Below are 19,886 nucleotides of genomic sequence, written 5' to 3'. Positions count from 1 at the left end.
TTTAAACTGCTATTTAATTCAACACTGTCATATTATGAAGTTTGCAAGGAAGGATTACTGTTACTAGCCTCTATTTAACTGTTTGCACACAGTAAAAGCTTCACACATTTGGGGAAAGGATGACAATTTTCTGTCCCATCTCTGTAGTGAGATTTTATATTTACTCTAAAGTCAAAGATAATTTTCAGGGCTGTGACACAACCAAGCTTGAAACACTTTTAACGAGAGAGAACTATTATGCCAATAAAATGCCAAGAAGCTGTAATCACTTAATGCACATCCACACCCTTGCCCCACACAGACACCTAGGGAGCAACAACCAGCATAGATTTGTGAAAATGTGCAATGTCAAAATGGTTTTGAAGCAGAGCAGGAAGGCTTATGGATATGGAGAAAACAGCAAATGTTATCTGTGGTGACTATAGTAAGGCTTTTGGCAGTGTGACATTATGACAGATCCATGACTTGGGGTATCCTATGGCATTCCCATTAGCCATACAAACACAATCCATGTCAAACTCCAACACTGATTAATGGCCCAATAGTGAGTGGCCAGTACAGAAGAATTTATCATTAGATAAATTAGATCATTAGGGGCCATGGTCCTGTGGCTTCTGTCCAATTCTTGTATGTACAATACAGATCATAGAATGCAAACTGTGGATGACACCAAACTGAGACAGGACTGTAAGCATGCTGGAAGTCCTGCACTGAAAGTAAGATTAAAATTCAAAGCGTTCTTGCAAATTAAAGAAATTGTTAGAAAGTAATTATGAGTTACTCAGCAGCAAAAGAATCACTGTTCCATACAGGATCAAAAAGGAAAACAATAAAGAGTGGCGTAAATACAGATAAAACTGATGAGGAAAAAAATAGCCTACATAACCATTCTTCTGGAGAAGCAGAAGTGGGTGTGATAATGGGTCACACCACTATGAAAAATGAAAATGCCATGTTTGGTTGTACCAAAACTGTACATCCCCCAAGACTGCTGTTTTCTTTGAGCAGAACTGTTATGCCCAGTGCACAGTAAGACAAGAGCATTGTGTCCAGTTTGGGACACAGTTTGGGATGTACAGCTTGTTTTACTGTGGCTGAATAGGAGATAGTTCAGAAACAACCTCTATTTATTCTCATTTATTGAGATCATGGCCTTTAAGGAAAAGTTTAATAAATAGGATGTGCTGAATATAAAGCAGAGAATACCAAGGCAATGTGTCTGCAAGTGCACATAGAAACACTGCAAGAGGCATACAAACATCTGTCCCCTATTTTCATGAGAAACAGAACATGCAGAGATGGCATTAGGCTTAAGAAATTCCTTCAAACCATAGACATAATTAAACACTGGAGTATAACATCTGGTGAGATTGTGAATTCGTCATCATTAGAAACGTTCAAGAACCAGTTAGGCAAACATCTGTCAAGGCTGACATAGTTATAGTTGATCCTGCCTTCAGGCAGAGAAAGAACTGGATGATCTCCTGCTACCTCTTCCAACTACATTTTAAAAATTGTCATTTCTCTCTCTTTCTCTGTTTCCTTAGTCTGCTTTTCCCAACTCCCTGATCTGTCTTCTTGCACCTAGTTTTAACAGGAGCAACTCAGGGACTGCTCAGAAAGTCATGCAGACCTCATGGAAGCTTTCCTTAGATAACCCTTTTAATTAATTTCTACCATATGAGACAGAAATATCACATGAACAAGCCCATGCAGTGGATTTTAATACATTACGGTTTTCTTTGGTCAATATTTATGTATGTCAAATGAGAAAAAACAGTGTTTGAGTCTATTTACAGTATGGGTTTTTACGAGACCATCTGGGATGTAATAACCCCCCCAAATTCCCAACTCCTTCTTTTAAGATAAGAACAAAAAGAGGGAAGAGGCAAATGATGAATGAAGGACTGGATCTCAAGCTAGAATAAACCAACCTACAGGTTTTAGAGAGAGATGCTACTGCCTCTAGCTAGGTGCTGCTTCTGCCCCCATGGGCTCTGCCCCTCTGTAGCTCAGGGACAAAAGGCAAGCAAGCCATGGCTGCATGGACAGACTTCCCAGCCTCTGGCAGTGACTGCAGCTGTAGCTGAGCTCAGGGATCCACTGGTCTGCCAAGGGCTGGGGCTGGCAGGGGTTCTCTTATCCCGCTGCCAACCACACTTGGTGATGAACATCAAAAAGACAGACAGACAACCATGGCCAGCATGGAAACGGGCAATGTTCCTTCTCCTCCTGCAATCCCAGCAAAGCCAAGACCAGAACACAGAGCTCACCCTGCCTGTCCATCTCCAGCCTCAGAAGTGGGGAAATCCAGCTGATAAGCAGTCCATAAAGCAGTTATCAACCAATGGAAAAGAACCCATATAAATACCACGTTTTCTCTGGTTTGTTCCCATACAAAATGTTTTTAAAGGTCCCTTGTTTCACTGTGAGAGCCAGCACAAGAGGAGCTTGGCATCACACAAAATTAATCTCTTGAGTTTTTGCAATTTCTAAGTGATTATATTTGCTTCTTTTTGAAGGGCAGGGCAAGGGTGATGGTTAATAAGGGTTCCTGAAGACTTGCTTCACATTTTAAGGCATTGTTAACATTTTCAATTAAAATAGAATAAACCTTTTGGGATGGAAACAAATGTGCCTCTTAATTGGCATGGCACATTAAGCACAAATAAACACAATATATATTGCCTGCATAGCATGAGCTATTTACTAAGTATTCCCTAGCAAGTATTGTGTTACCTTATTTTCTAACTTTCTGGGATGCTGACAGCTCAGTTTTCAAATACTCGTGAAGTCATTAACATTTTTGCCACTTCTGCCTGAGCTTTACAAACAAATGATTTTAAACTACATTCTCTCCTTTAAAAAGACCAAGAATAATAAAATAGATATTCTTGGGCCTGTCTCTGTTTTGGGACTATTTGGTTAAACAATCTAATTTTGAAAGATTTTTTTACTAGAGCAAGGCAGGTCCATCATCTGCATGTCACAAGCTCAATTACTGCTCCACTGATGTCTTGAGTACCACTGAAGAATTCTCTTGCCACTTCTATCATTTGCAAAGAATGAATTGTGTGGTAAATGATGGCCCACTACCAATTTTTATTTTGGGAAGAAACCTCCTCCTCAGGCTCGTAAGGAGGGAGAGCAGTAACAGGGATGTTGCTGTTTTAGGAACCAAAGCAAACTCTCCTCGCCACCAGGGGGAGAGAGCTGCCCCCGACATTTATAAAGTGCTCGAATCGACTTTCAAGATGCAACTTTTTTTGCTTACTAAGGCTTTTTCAGAGATTTAGGTCCATCAATTGTCTTACTGAATTATTTATGAGGAACCGATTAATTTAAAGTTTTTTTCTAAAATACTGCAAACACCATAATTTAATACAATTTTAATTAACAAATATCAAATAGTTGCTATATGGATTGTGTTTTCTCCTTAGGTTGATGTTGCATGCTATCTTATTTTAAAGCTAATTCTACCATATCTAATAGGGCTGATTGCATAGTAGGACAGAACTTAACATGAGTACAGAAAATACTTCACTAAATGAGAGGAACAGATTTGTTCAAAGCGTGGTGACACAGGATGACACATGACACTCCTTGGCCTAGTATAAACTCTGAATAAGAAAAGTGAAGAAAACCAAAGGTAATGCATTTTAATGTTGACATGGTACTCAAGGAGAGTAATGTGCATTCAAATTACCTTCAGAATGTAAGGAAAGAAGTTTAGGGGGGCTGCATGTTGTTGGAATAACTAATAAAAATATATTTAAGATAAAATGATAATGCAAGTCCTTCATGGAGTTACTTTTTTGGATACTGTATCTTGCATCTCTCATTCTAAGTAGGTATTTAGCATGATTGCCTCACATATCTTCTAATACTGTTTTTTTCACACATTTACATTCATTGTGGCAGAAAAACCGACAGAAAATAGGATTTATGTCACAAAAGCAAGTTCCATGAAGGAGCTGTTCATAATAGAGCTCGACTTTTTAAGTAGCAGCTGACCAGATTTAAGAGTAGCCGTGAGTTTTTAATCACAATTAGGACAGAAGCTGACTACAGCTTGCGGTCAGGCGCACGAACTTTGGGTCAGGAAGAGTTTTTGGGTGGTGTATAGGTAGCCTTCAGCCCTAGTAACCAAAAAGGCAGAAGTGATGCAACAGCCAGTGTCCACTAGATGCCAGGCTTCCTTTGCGGAGCAGAGCGCTGGCTCCGGCTTTCCGCACGCTTTATCCCCATGGCCTCCGAGGTCCCTTTCTCTCCAGTGCAGAAGCTTTAATGTTTAGCACCAAATCCTGATCCCGTTCAGGCTGCCTCCGGTTTTAGCACTGTTATCCCTCACAAATTTTCAAGAGAGGCAAAAGGCTTCCCAGAAGGACTAAAAATAGGAGTTGTCACTAAGAAGAATTGGGCGTTTTCTGAGTCCCTGCTTTTTGCACAAGCAGAAAGCTCCCAGTGAAGAGAATGGGATGAGTTCTGTGATTGACATACTCAATCTGCAAACAAACCTAGCTGAACAGTGGCAAGGAAGAATGCTGGCTGCCTCCTGTGCTCCTGCTGCCATCATCAACAGGTAGGTGACCTCCAACCTCTGGCTGTCATCAAATAGGCCAGGCAGCAGCTCAAAATATTGACTTAAAACTACATTGGGGCAATATTTGCTTTCTGATTATCTTGCTTCTGTAGTTGAGTGAGGCTTCCAGAGTGCAAGCAACCCTCTGTACGGGGGGAGAGGGGGATGGTGGGCCAGTAGCCCTGCATCAGTACCTGGGGGAGGGCACTCTCCATCACTCATGATGGACCAGCCAGAGCAGCAGTAGGACTGCACACTCCTCCAGGAGGTCAACAGCTCTTGGCAGTGCTGCCCCCACATGCTGGCACAAATCCAGGGTTTTCTGTTGGGATTTGGGTTACCTCTAAAAAAATGGCAGGGGCTATTGGAAGCCCCACTGGTTCCATTTCTGAAGACACCAAAGTTGTGTCTAAATGGAATGGTCTTAGTAAATTCTAATTCATCTTCAGAATCACAGTCATTTCGGTTGGAAAGGACTTCTAAGGCTGTTGAGTCCAACCATTAACCCAGCACTGCCATATCCACCGCTAAACCATGCCCACAGGTGGCAGATCTACATATCTACATGGCTTTTAAATAGCTCCAACACTTTCCATTATGTAGATAGCCTATTCCTATTCTTCACAGCTCTTTCTGGTTTGTTTTTGTTTTCTTTCCCCCCCCTCATATCCAATCTAAACCTCCCCTGGTACAACTTGAGGCCATCTCCTATCGTCCTACTGCCTGTTACCTAGGACAAGAGACCAACCCCCACCTGGCTCCTGCCTCCTCTCAGGCAGTTTTGGAGTGATGAGGTCTCCCTGAGCCTCCTTTTCTCCAGGCTGAACACTCCCAGCTCCCTCAGCCACTCCTCACAGGATTTGTGCTCCAGACCCTTCCCCAGCTCCATTGCCCTTCTCTGGACATGCTCCAGCAATTCCTTGTAGTGAGGGGCCCAGAACTGAACACAGGATTTGAGGCGCAGCCTCAGCAGTGCTGAGTACAGGGGGATGATTCCTTCTCTAGTCCTGCTGGCCACACAGTTGCTGATATTTAGTTAGACCAACAGTAGTATGCTGTGAGTCGGCGCCTCAGTTTCAAACAGTTGATTGCACAAGAGAATATCTAATTTAAGTAAGACCTCTGGCAAGTTAGAAGCTACATTAGTTAAATTACCTATTGTTAACTTAGAATATTTACTACTCAAAAATGACTAGCTATATTATTCAGAAATCCCTTTCTTGAATCCAAAATAGGATAATGGATATGAACACTTTCTGGAAAACATAACAGACCAATTAATTTTTAAAAAATCACAATGGAAAATGATAATAAATGCATAACATATTCGCCTCCCTCCTCTGTTTCATCAGAAACAAACAAACAAAAAAAAAAAAAAGAGAAAGTTTTTGATTCATTCATTGAAATCAGCTTTGGTGAATGGACTGGTTTATAAGCATTTAGTATCCATGTTTATTCTCTCTGCTCTCAGACAGTGGGCCCTGTGTAGCTGTGTGGCAGGATCTGCAGTAAGCATCCCGTGCAGCTCCTACAGACTCCCCGGGGTTTGAGAAAACCATGGAGTGCAGCAGTTCTCTGCTCACCTACCAGCTCGTCCCGGTAATCCTGCCCTACTCGCTGGAAACAATTAAGGGAGCAGAATAGGGCACTCTGCCACTTTGCCTGTCATCAGCTTCCCTGTTGAGATCAAGTTGCATAAATGTTAATGGTCCTGTCCTTCTCATGCTCAGCACTGTTACATCCCTAAACTCCCCAAAACTTCGGGTTTCAGTCAGAACAATCGATGTATGTGGAAGGATTACTGTGTTGTTAAACCTTGTCAGCACCGTGAGCTGGGCATTTATTTTAGAACTCGGTTTTTCTTGTGAGCATAAAGGAAAAATGATGACAAGGGCTGCTAGTATCACATACAGGAGAAAATGTTATTCCCTACCCACGTTAGAGAACCAGCCATTTTACACTGGGCAGATCCTCGCAGATAGAGACATTTCTTTATTCATGTAACTCAGTGAGTGGTAAATGAGGCATGCTCACAGAAGTTATTTGGGATGGAAATGAGTCTAATTAGTCTATCCAACTTAGGAATAGCACTGTGAAGCAAGTCCAGGGAAGTTGGGAGTTTAGCAACAGAAACAGCAGTGGAGAAACAGAGTTATGTGCTTTCCACAGTTAAGCAGAATATTTATTTGAGGTTTCATCTAACAGAATAAACAATAGATAAGGGGACAGTTCAAGCAGGCAAACATTTCTAAGAAACTGGCTTTAAAACATCCTTATTTTAATTGCATTGTCTGTAAGTAGCCTCCTACGTATTCCTGCCTTAGTTTTCAACTTCATAATTTGTTGTACAGTAAATAGTAAAAAGCTTCTCAGTTACTTCAGAGCTTTCTCAATGGGGCAGATGTACTCCAAACTTAAGTTACGCCAACAAAAATTGGTGTCTTTTGAGGTTAGCAAGGGCATAACAGTGATTTTTAAAATAAGCTGCTAGAATATGTACATGTATTTTATGTACTGACAAATCTTTTAATCGGAGAGAATCACATCTAGCAATGAATCACATTCTTGGAGTGAATAATTCAGCCCTTGACGCCAACCTCTGAGGGAGAATATTGTGGTCATGGTGTCTGAACAGTGTGGTAGCTATGGCTACCTATATAATTCTTAGCAATGGAAAAAAAAGTGACAATGACATTAAATTTAATCAGGTTCCCCTTTTCTGTGGTTCCCACTGGGATGAGCCACTAGTGTCTTGCCTTAAATATTCAAAGCCTTCAAAGTTTGCATGTGTTCATATACTGGGACAATATCCTGCTAATACAGAACAATGGATCTGTCATGTATTTCTCCTGTGGGTAGCCATAAGTCTGAATTTAGTTAGTATAGGGTATTATGATTGCTGCTTCTTTAGTGATTGTCTTTACATTAGTCTTCACTTAGAAGGAAGAAGAGCAGTAATGAAATGTAGCAAAAATACAATGAACTTGGCTGTTTTGGTTTGGAAATATGGAGCAAAGGACTGTGTCTTCTTAAAAAGATCCAGCTTTATTTCCAGTCACACTTCATCTGATATGAATGAGCTGGTACTACATATCACATGGCTGAATACATTTGGGAAACATGACCTAACATATATTTAGCAAAGAGAGCTTAGAATCAAGCTACAGTAGTTAAAAGCACAAATTCTGTGAATTCTCATTTTGCAAAATTCACTCATTCTTTTTGTGTTTTGTTGGCATAGCTGTGAAAATGTGACTTTTATTAATTAATATTTAATAGTGTAGGAACTTTCCTTAATCTGCAGTAAAAGCCAGTAGTGAAAAAGTTGAAGCTGACTAAATTTTTTTGAGTATTGATTTGAAACAGATATTTTAGAACACAGTCCTTGAAAAACATTTGCTTTTTAAAATTTTTAATTGGGAAAGAAAAAGTAAAGAAGGGTATTTTCTGCTGTTAATTTGAAGTTAAAATCTTTGCAGCAGGTAAATGTGCTACAGGAAAAGCTGGTGCCTGTACACTTAAGCACATTTGACAGAAAATCTTTCCCTCATTTATATTTCTTTGAAGAGTCCCTGTGGTCAGAAAATTACCAGATTTGTGATGATTTAATATTTTCTCTTACTTTTCTTGCAGATTAATGGTGCTTGTCTCTGTTTGTCCAGCATAGTAAACCAAAGCCTTTCTAATACTTTTTCAGAGCATCAGAGCCACAAATTTGAAAGCATCCCTAGTAAGGTGTAGGTGAGTGAACACATTTCACAATTTCCACATGCAAACAAAAAAAAACTCCAAAGAACCCCTTTATAAGAGGTGATTTCTTCTGCACATCATATTCTTACAAACTGTGTCTCATTAAATGATTGGAATGGAAACTAAAAAACTGCCACCCTCTCCTATGATACAGTACATCATAAAGGAAACAGGATGTCAGTCACCTTTATTTATTTTTCTAGGTTGTTATAGAGTCATATATGCTACTCATGATCCTGCTGCCTGAATGCTTCTCATAATTATGATTTGCCCATGTCAAAGAAAAATAAAATAATCTAAATAATCTCTCTTGCCCTTTCTTTGCCTTGCCCAGGACAGACCAAGCACCCAGCTTTATGTTATTTGGTTTAGGTAATTTAACATTAAAGAGTTAGAGCTCTATTAAGCATGCAGCAAGGACTACACACTTTTAGTTTTACATCATAAAATCTATTCTGTGTAGGGGGAAAAAAATCCAAAAAAGCTTGTTTGAGTCAGTGTAGTCCACATCCCAGCTAAAAAAAAAAAAAAAAAATCAAGCTCCATAATTTGGTCCAGGCCATCAGTATTATCAGCCTCAGTCCCTGAAGCTGCAGCACACCAGCTACAATCTAACAGTAGAGCTGGACATGTAATTTTAGTTGAAAAAACAGCATCTCTTCAGGCACAGTCTGTCACTATGGGATCACAGAAATTCTTGCCCAAACAGTAGCAAGTGCAGGACTGCCTGTGTTTCCCAGACACACTTGCTTTCTCCACTTGGAGATTTGCTCCAGGTGGGATGCAGGGACTCTGGCCCTTTGTCTTGGTGCCCCACTTGCTGGGGCTGCCAAGGCTTACAGGCTGCCCCACTTGCTCTGAATGCAAATTTCACACCAGTGGCTTTTACACATACACAGGCTGATGACACAGCACATGTGCAGCAGCTCCAGTTTTTCCCCAGTTTAACACACACGTGAAGGTCAGACATCTCAGGCTCTCCATGGATGTGTGCTGCAGAGCACATGCTTCCATCCAGGAGACGTCACGTAAAAAAAGGAAAACCTGCCTAAGACTTCTGGGTATCTTCAAGGATGAAGAGAAGAATTAATTCAGTTTGCATGAATTCTCTGTTCCTCTTTGCTCGTTACCCAGATGCTCTTGGTGATGATTGTCCAGCCCTGTGTACAGATTTTGGGTTGAGATTCATCTACATTTTAATCCTGTGCTGGGTCCTGTTGGATGAACACTGATTCAGACTCTGATGTATGTTTTAAAACATCTATAGAACTAGCAATCCCCGTTTCATTTTTGTTTTGCTTATGATTTTCCTTCAACCTCCCCTCACCAAAACCAATTTACCCCTCTCACTGCTGCTTCAAAAGCTTTGCTTTACAGGTTGTATTACCAATATGATAATGACAGAAAAAAGGCTTAGGAGAATAATCACCCCAAGCCTGCTGACACCAGAAAGTGACATCTGCTCTAATTAAGGCCTAATTATGAGCTACATGTTAAGATATGAAACAATACAAAGCAAGTGATGAAAACCAAGTTTTACCCCTTGCTGTGTCAGACTGTTAACTGTACAGTCAAGTGGAAGAAATGACACCTACTTTGGCAAAATAACTTTTATATCTCCAAAACAGTGACAACCAAATTTAATCTACTTAAAGGAGTGCCAGATCTTTCTCTTAAGCACAGCAGTAGCAAATACCTGACTAGTAGGTAGCACATGAAACAGGTCAGCAAATAAAGGACTGAGCTAGTCGGTTTAAAATTTTTATGCCCCCAAAACTGGCCACAAGATTGCAACCTCTGTTCTGCACCAGGGTTTCACTGAGAGCTTGGTGGGGTGTAAGGGGAGTCAGCTCAGTTTTCTAATCTCACTGAGACCTGGGGAAAAAAGAGTCATTTCCCATTTAATCTCAATCCAAGCAGATTTTGTGTTTTCCTTCATCTGTGTATTTTATGAACACTTGAAAATATAACAGCTAGTCACTATTCCTTAAAGAAATATTTCTATTAGCATTTCCCCCTGGAATAAGTAAAGGGTCAGTTCAAAGTAAATTACTATTAACAAAACATTTCTTTACCCAATGACATAGCAAATCTACAAACTGCGACACCTAAATGTGATAACTCCTCCTAGTCTGTATGTTTTAAATGAACCCAAATGATAAAAAGTTGTTTCCCCACTGAAACTGCAGAAATTGCTTTAGGAACAGATATCACAGAGGTTGAGAAGAACAAGAGTGATGACAACAGGAGGGTTCACCAACAGCCAGCAAGGTGTGAGCACCACCTCTCACACCACAGAGGTGCTAAGAGGAAATAGCATGATCATGAGAATATTTCATCAGAAAAAGACTATTCTCTCTTGCCTGGACAGATCATGTCACTCACGGCCAAAGCACCACTCTTACCTGCCTGATGATCACTGATTGATACCCAGTTGTCACAACTATATATCTGAGAATAAATTTGTCATAAAAAGCTTTTTTCCCCTGCAGTAATGTCTGCTCAAGAAAATATGCACTGATAGGCTTAGTTGTCATTTTAGATTGAAGGATATACCACCAAGACCAGGCAAACAGCCAACCACAAAAAGAACAAAATTACTGTAGGAGAAAGCAGAAAATCAGGTTGTGACAAAACATTGTGCTCAACACAAAGACAAAAATTCAAATATTGGCATTTCAGTTTGAATTTTGTCTGAGAATCATATAGCAATTAATAATAGGAAGCAAGAAAGCTACCATAATCAGGTTTTCCTATAAATTAGTAGTGGACCAAGAGAGAAATGTCAGGAAGTTTTTATTCTTCTTCACTCATCTTGAAAGCCAAGTTAGGATCTTAGCATTAATGCAAAAATTACCGAGTTCCTGTGTGCATGTAGGGAAACAGTGATGCTGCCATCCTGCCTCTTCTTTCTAGTTCCGCAGTTAGATCCTACTACAGGGATCTACACATGTATTTCCCAAGAAAATAAAAATTTTAAGGGATGTTTAAAGAATACAGCTGTGAAAATGTTTTAACTACTTTATAAGTATGGAAAGTGGGATCCATTCTGCTATAGCATGATGCCTAAACTTACATTTGATGCACATTCTATTTCCTGTGATTACAAGAAATAGTGCACATGGTTGTCTTCAGTTGTCTCTTAGAATTGCTTCACTGGTTGTTTTATTATCATAGCTTTTAACTTCAAAGTCGTGTATGGGTCTTAGACTGAAACAAACATCAATGTACATATATTTAAGCTCTAGAATCTGTGCATGTCTGCATAAGTGTTCAGTCCCAGTATATCAACCTCACTCCCTGGATTTTCACAACAGAGAATTAAAATGTTTTATCTAAAATGCCATAAGTACTGAAACTGGCAAATGTGAGCCCCCAAGAGGTAAAAGCAGATGATGTACCCACAGTGACCACTTCCAAAGGACTGTAACAGAATTTAAAACAGTCACATCATCAGTAAAGCCATTTAAACCAGAGGGAAGACTGATTGTCTCAAGATTTGGTAGAAGACCTGTGCCACTAAATAACACTACCCATGGATGATAAAAACCCCCAAACAAACAGGAAGAGCCTTTTGAATCAAGACAGATAACGAGCCAAGGGACTGCGGCTGTGCCACAGGATAAAATCATGTTATGTATAATACAGATTTCAGATTACGTAGTTAATGGGAAAATTAACACTTTTTTTGCTTCAAATGCTAGCTCCTCCAAACCTGTTGCAAAAAACATCCACCCATGTCCCAGCTCTCTTAGCGTATTTTAGATGCAAACTCTATAATGAAATTTTTTCTGGGTATGATTAAGGTAGCAGTTGGCCAAAATGAAAAGTTTTTCCTTCAACTTTCTGCATTGACCATAGGGAAACCACCTGCCTCCCTTTCTGGGCTAACTGAAGGTACTAGTTAGGTACTAACTAGAAAAGATGCTGTTACAAAGTGAGGATATGTGGGCTTAATGAAGGTGTGGCTTTTTATTGCTCCATTTTCTGGATCCCTGTGATAGCTCTCCTGGGGGGAGCAATATAATAAAAAGGGTAAGCTGATACGGCCCTTTGGAATAACAATCTTCTTAATTGCTTTACTCATCTCTTGCACGGGCTCGCCTCAGGGGAGCACGCCCTGTTGTCAAACAGCAGGTTCTCTATCACAGGTATTAAACACTGATTCCAAAGGGCACCAGCTTGTGTGTGCCCAGCAGAGCCTGGCTGATCATTCAGCAGCTCAGCACAGGGGTGAGAAGGTTAGTTATCATCCTGTGGCACAGCAAAGATAGTTGTAGGTAATTCTAAAACATGTTCCTGCAAATCAGTTTAATATATATACATATATATATATTATTGAGCGTCAGAACCATGTTAAGCCTGGAGCACAAGCTACATATCTGATGCCAGAGATGTCCTTCTGAACTAACAACACTCCTGACCTGGTGCTAGGTGTGTCTCTTTTTAATATCATCTATCCCTTTCAACTGGGGAATAGCTCTCCTGGGGTGCTGGGATGTCATTGTTGTCACAAACTGAAAGGTACAGCGTGACGTCTGTGGAGCTCTCTTCTTGAGCAGGATTTGGTGACAAGCAAATATTCTACCTTTGTCATTATGACAAAGACTCACTGTTCTGCCCATTGCTCTAAAATAAACCAGCCAAGTTGGCACAGTTGGGTTTCAGATTCCAGGGGACAGGGAGAAACTGTTTTTTATTTCACAGACTGAGGGATAGAGACAGTATCACTTGGAGACACACTGATTCTGTTTTGTTTTCCTGGTGTTTGCAAGCTGGCTTGCAAACTTTGCTCACTTCCCAAGCCAGTCATTCCAGAGCTTATGGGAGGTGCAGCTTCCTCCATCTCTCAAGTACCAAAGACCCAAGCTTGCCACTGTGATATGAGGAACTTTTAGCTGCAGTGTTTGAATTAAAAGAAACTGTGAGAAATCCAGGAACACCTGAATGAGTTATGAGTAGCTAACACCATCAGATTAATGAAGGGTCAAAGGGGAGAGGTATTTACAATGTAGAGTGATTAGAAGGGGTAGTACATGCTAAAGATAATTTAATACAATTTGAAGCAGAAATTCTGCTTTATGCAGTTTGAACAGATGTTACAAGCACAAGTAATTTACAAAACCCATCTTGCCAAATACAAACACCACTGCCCTTCAAGACAGTAACCACTGGAAATTAAGAACTCACAGGTACTTTTCCCCAGGCAGCTGGCTGCAACCACAAATCTCCTTGGCCTTGCACTAAACGTACTTTAAAGGGAAGGGGAAAAAAAAATCTTTTCTTTTCATGATGGGTCCTTTTGAGACTGAACACAGTATCTCTATTTTTTTCTTTGAGACTAAGAAAGTATTCCGTGGGTGCTTCTTTTTGGCCTTGGGAGAAAGTCTGCTCAGAATTGCATTTTAAGACTACCTGTTCAGAATTGGTGCCTGCATGGATGGCAGAAAAAGCTATTCCCACTGCTCCTGGAAGCCAGAAAAAATGTTTGCACTTTCCAATGAAGAGGGCAGAGCCCTTCCTTAATTCTTTTGAACAGACATTTTATGCCCCAGTGTATATTTCAGTTGAATTATGAAGTATTTTTTGCAGTTTTCTTAAATTGCTTCCACACACCATAGTTTGGTATCAAATGTTCATACACTATGCTTTCCCAAATATATTTTCCTTTTTTCATTCCTAATATACTTACTAGTGTAAATTTCATTGAGGAACAAGGGAAATTTTTCTTGGTGAGGATAAATAGATAAAAATATCTTTCTGAAAAATATGGCTCTTAAAAACTCACCAAGGACTCACCAAAACCCATAAAGACTTTTTTTTTCTTAACCTCTAATAGCTTGCTGATTTGCAAGGACTTTAATTTTTCTTGCTTTATGTCACTACACAATACCAAAAAAATTTGTGGTTTTTCCTACCTTCCTGCGAGCTACTAAAAATTAGGAACATTTGATTTATTCCTATACTGTGCTGATAGTGTGATTGAGCAGACACACATAAACAAACGGGTGGCATTTCTCATATTCTGCCTATCCCAGCTTTGGAAAGCAGGGGTGATGAGGGGTACAGGGAATCTGTGTCAGTCAGGCAAAATTACTAGTCCAAGGAGTTCTGTTTCTTGTTAAAATGCATTGAGTCTTTCCAATCCAGCTTAGTGCTTTTGTACAGTGACATTCTTCCCAGCAAATAATAAATATTTAGAAAGCCTCCACAGATTGGCTGCTTTGATATTTAGGTGTTAAACATTTTGAAACAGAATAGGTAAGGGGCTCCATTTCTTCCTTAATAAAGTTATGTGTTTCAAAAGACAGCTTGCATCACCAAAAACAGTGAGCACAGAGCCTGTGACTTTCCTAACTATTCTTCTGGTGGCTTTCAACCTTTTTACCTCTGAAGGAGCGTCCCAAACCGCAGAGATTAATGTGAGAAATCCCTGGCCGAGCGGCTCTGCGTGCGCGCACCCGGAGAAGCCGGGGCACCTGATCCTGCCCGCGGGTGACACTGATGGATGGATGTCCCTGCACAGTGCCGGGTTCAAGGGCCGGGATCCCCGGCGCACCGACCGCGCTCCGCTCCCCTCTCCGATGCCGCACCGCCAGCTAATGTGGCGGCACAGCGCGCCAATCCCCGAGGTTCAGTGTCTGCTACTTAGACTCATTACAATTAGTCAACTTGATATATTGTTTACAATTTACACCAAACAAGCTTGGGGCTAATTATGACTTAGCTAGTTTGTCTCTTTGATGTCAAGATCCTCCGCAGGAGGCCCAGCTACTGAGCAACAACTACGTTTAGTCTCAGACACAGGTACAGGGAAGGAACAGGACCTTCTAATTCGACTGCAGCCATGCAAAGTCCTCACACATTAAGAATTATATTAGCACAGGTAATAAACTTGCTGCAAATAGATTTATTTCTGTGTCCTCCTAAAACACCTGCTATCCAGGAGAGCAGCAATTAAGGAAAGAAACCACAAAACCCTGAATTTCAGCCATTTCTTAAGGTGCTCAGACACAGCGAGACTTTGTCCACACAAAATGCAATGAGAGACCAATATTCCTTCATTGCACTAAAATTTATGGATTGTTTTTCTGGTTTAAGTTGTGTCATTATGAAAGCTGCAGCATAAACGACAGATGGTTTGAACCTTTCATGTAGAATTCTAGGCTTACTCTGCCATTGTGTTGCTAAAATAATATTGTATAAATGAAAGCTATGTGATCAGATGCTCCCGTGTATTTAATGTGCAAATTCAAGTTACAAAAATGTATCAATAAAGATTTTAAGGGAGAAACATGTTCTGTTGAAAGCGCTCCTTCCTCTATCAATTCTGACTAGATAGAGTCAGAATTGATAGAGGAAGGAGCGCTTTCAACAGAACATGGTGCTTATCCATCAACAGGAAGAGTGAACCACAAAAGTCCCCTTTGCCTTGGACACCACGGTCACATCACTGACCTTGACTCTCACCCACACCTTTGGCACTGGGTGCGTAACTCGTGCTGGAACCAGTCATCCCATCAATGTGTCCACAGAGGCAAGAAATGTGGTTAGAAAAGTCTAGCATCAAATAGACTTCCCTAACAACTCCTAGGTCTGTGCATTTCATAGCTCGGTTGTGGGTTGGTTTTTTACCCTTCATTTATTCAGCTCAGTATAGGAGAAAAGCTTCGTACTTCTTTTAACTTGGTAGCAGCAATAAAGGAGCTGCAGCTTGGTTTTAACCAACACTGTGGTGGTGAAGTACCACCAGTAAGGGAGGTGGAGAGACTGAATTCACTGGGAAAAGCCTCATCTCTCTCCCTAAACAGTTAAGTAAAATGTAACAATAATGACTTAGGATTTCCCAGTAAAGTCTACCATGTTCCTGAACACTAAATTTATCAATCAGTAGATAAGTATTTTTTAAAAATGAAAGATGGGTGCAAATAGGCGTTAGAAACAAACTCTGTATAGTCTGGTTTACGCAACATGTTCCCAACCACTTCACATTCTTTTTTCTCTATCTACATTTTTCTATAATTGCAGCAAAAATTGCTTAATTACCGAGGCAAAATGAGGTAATGGATGGGTTAAAAACTGGTATCAGGAAAGCATTAAAATAGGAGTGGGTAATCAGACAAGATAATATCTGTAAATGCCATTTTCCTTGTCCACCTTTGAAAGTAACCGCTTGGGAGTAGCAAGTATTGAAGGATGATCGCTGTAAGAGTCCCTCTAAAAAATACCATGCCTAACAGAAATCAACACAATCCTGCAGACCTTATTTTTAAAAGCTATTTCAGTTGTGGGTTCATTCCTTCAAGACCTAAGAGATATGCCTCAGCCTTGCAGTCTGAAATTAGCTGCAAACTTACCCTGCCATTTTAGACAGCCAGTCAGCTTATCCACAGAGGTGGATACTAACTGCAACTTTCAGACCCTCAACCCATCTCTGCTACACAGAGAAACCTGCAAATTGAAACACCAGTATCTGAGAGAATCCTAACCAGCTTCCTCATGAGCACAAAAAAGGAGCTTTCTATTGGATCCTTTTGGGGAATCACACAGGGAATCAAACTCTTCACAGAGCCCAAAGTCCTCCTGAATGCCCATGTGCATATCTGAGAGGATGACTACAATCACAGCAGTTATGTTCAATATGGAAAGAGCTGCAATGCAGAGTTTACCAGTTGCAGATGGGATTTTCTGTTTCTTTTGAAGCTGAGGGACCATTGTGTGGCAGCGATGGCTGCTGTTATCTGCTATGTTTATGCCACTTGAAAATCTCTGACCTCTGCATTCCCTGTGTCATAAAAAGAACAAAGCAGTGAATATTGATTAATAAAAGTCTTTGACTCTACCAGCAAAGCAGTTACAAGCACTGGGAATGTGTGAGTTGAAGAGTATGTCCTCCAAGACTCAACACCTCTAGTTTCCATTGTTTTGACCCACAGGACCCTGCTTCTCTCTCCCTCCACTAAGTAAATTTACCTGGCCAGGTAGCAACAAAATTGCATTTCTGTTCCTCCTGCAACTGAAGGATAAAGTTAAGGGAACATCATAATGCCTTTACAACATGAAAACCAGTGGTGAATCTGAACCACCTGAGTCCTGTCTCTGCAGGACAATGATAAATGTCCGCCTGAAGTGCAAAGATCAAGTGCTGGGAGAGCAAGGTCAGATGCTTTACATGACATCTAATGTGACTGTCATTTCTCAGGCTCGGTAGCCGATGGAAATGTGGCGACAGGATGAACCAATCACTAAGGTACCATGTCTGGCATTTAAATAGAGTGCAGCAAGTCCAGCAGTGCCAAATGATTAGAGATCTAATTGCCATTGTCTAATGAATTCCTCTGTGGTGTGGTGTGTATGTTCAAAGAAAGCGTTAAGCTAAGTCCAGCAAGATACTCTCAAACAAAAATGCATTTTTAAAATATTAAATTCTGGCTTTCTACTCTTAAATAGTCTCATGAATTAATAAAAGGTTCCATACAGGCATATCTATAAATAATAGACGACCATTTTGCTGTTTTATTGGGAATTACCTTTCTATACATTCCAGCATTTGGCTCTAGGGAAATACCACTGTCTGTATTAAATGCCCCTCCAAGATCATGAGAATTATACAATTCAATCTTTTTGGTTTAAAAATCGTTATCAACTTCTTTTCTTTGAAGAGTATGTTGCCTTATGATTGTTTCAATGTACTAGTGAGAGATACAAGATATAAAATACCTATTAAAGGAGTGGAAAATATGATTTATTGGGAGACTGAAGACCTCCCAGTTTTCAGGTTAAGGTGATTTGGTTGCATTCTTGGGCACCTCTGGGGGAACAGGAATTTGGTGACAGATTGCTCTTCAGTTGATTTAACTCAGGCCATTACACCATCCTGTGGTGTCATATAATGAGGGCAATGTGGGTAAACTCATCCACAAAATCAGTCCTTTTTAAAATGGAAGAGCAGTCACACAGTTCCCAAGGACAATCATCACCTCAGTGTTCCTGCTAATGTCTAAATACAGAGTGAAGTTCTATTTTCCGGGAAGCTATACTTTCTTTGGATAGAGAATGGGATGCAATAAAGAATTGCATCCAAAGTCAGGCAGTTCAATGGCCTGTGTAACACCAAGGAATCCCATGGGCTACAAGCAGTGTGATTCCTGTCTGCTTGTGGAGCCTAAACATTCTCACTTGGATTCAGATTTTGATACTGGTTTGTGCCACCTCCCATTATAAAAAATGCTTTTCTCTAGAATTGTGATTTTGATTCTTTCCTGTAAACTGTAAAAATCATGGAGATAACTAAAAGCCTTGTCAGCTGATTATCCACTGACAGGGGGGTTTTATCTACCACCAAAGCCCACCTTTTTCATAAACGAGGAGGTCTTTAAGTTCCTCTACACCTCACATTCTGATCTCCTCCTAAAGGTCAGATAAAAGTGCACAAATGTAGGCAGATAAAGTTGCATGTGGAGGGGTCCGAGGTTTTTTGCCAATCCCATGATTGACAGCTAAGGCCTTGCACAGTGACAGTGTCACTTGAGAGACCCTACCCTTTTTTTCCCAGGTTTTCTGCAGTCTCTGGTGTCACAGGGGGACAGCCCCCTGTGGTAATGCCAGGCTCCTCACTGTCAGGGGGCTAAGACCTGGACTAATTCATTGCGGTGCAGTTTAATTAAACTGCACCGGAGTTGTTTCCCTGGTAAAATAAGTGTGGGAAGAGAATGTGTGTCAAAAGAGACATGCCTCTTACTGTGTGTGCTTTATTGTTACACCACAGCTAATATATTGTGGGAATTCCCATGGAGTCAATGATAAACTATATTATCAAGCTCCATAAAATAGGCATTCTACTAGTGAGGGTTACTGTAGCCCACAATTCCATTAATCCTCCTAATTTATTATATTATAGCTGTATGTGAGGTCTCATAAATTTATTATACCCCTTTCATCTTGATAAAAATGCTTGTTTCTCCTCTCAAATAAAAACCCTTATTATTTGTTGTGTCTGTCTCTAAAAAATAAATGTATCAGCCCCTTGCAAGAAAATATGATTATTGGCTGAGAAATGTAAACTGCACTTGACATGTCTTCTGCCTTAAAATTAAAGAATTTTATTAAACCTTGCTTTCTGAGTACAAAAAACAGTATATGAAGGCCCATTGAATTTTTATTTGCTTTTGCTTTAGAGCATTGCATTGTCTTATATATATATATATATCTTTACAAGGTTTTGTAATTTAAAGCCACAGAACCTGCATCTGTCAGCTTTGCCTTTTATGAAGAAGGCAATTTTCTGAGACTCAACATTACACATCTCTTGGAAATGCATCTGGGTGGCAAATAAAATCATTCCCTCTTTTAGGGCATTTCACATGAGTAAAATGTTTGTTGATAGGTTATGTTGAAGTAATCTATACTGAAGCATCTGCTATTTGCTAATACATGTTGGATAAGTATAGATGATGAAAATAGCAAACTTTTCCCTAGGAGTTTGTGTCCCTGGAGGGGGTCAGAGTGGCCTCTCTCTTTCACTGGCACTCAGCGGGTGGAATAGAAATTTTGC

At 40.3% G+C, this 19,886-nt stretch overlaps 1 protein-coding gene across 2 annotated transcripts in view; it reads right to left on the bottom strand.

Annotated features, from left to right (window-relative positions):
* The window catches only part of SMARCAD1 (SWI/SNF-related, matrix-associated actin-dependent regulator of chromatin, subfamily a, containing DEAD/H box 1), a 118,230-nt gene that overhangs the window by 47,010 nt on the left and 51,334 nt on the right, over positions 1–19,886 (bottom strand). The gene's annotated exons all lie outside the window — the stretch shown is intronic.

This window comes from Passer domesticus, chromosome 4 (genome assembly GCF_036417665.1).
Source record: "Passer domesticus isolate bPasDom1 chromosome 4, bPasDom1.hap1, whole genome shotgun sequence".
NCBI classification, from domain to species: domain Eukaryota; kingdom Metazoa; phylum Chordata; class Aves; order Passeriformes; family Passeridae; genus Passer; species Passer domesticus.
The sequence above is the reverse complement of the archived record's forward strand: the minus strand, read 5'-3'. Positions and strand labels throughout refer to the sequence as shown.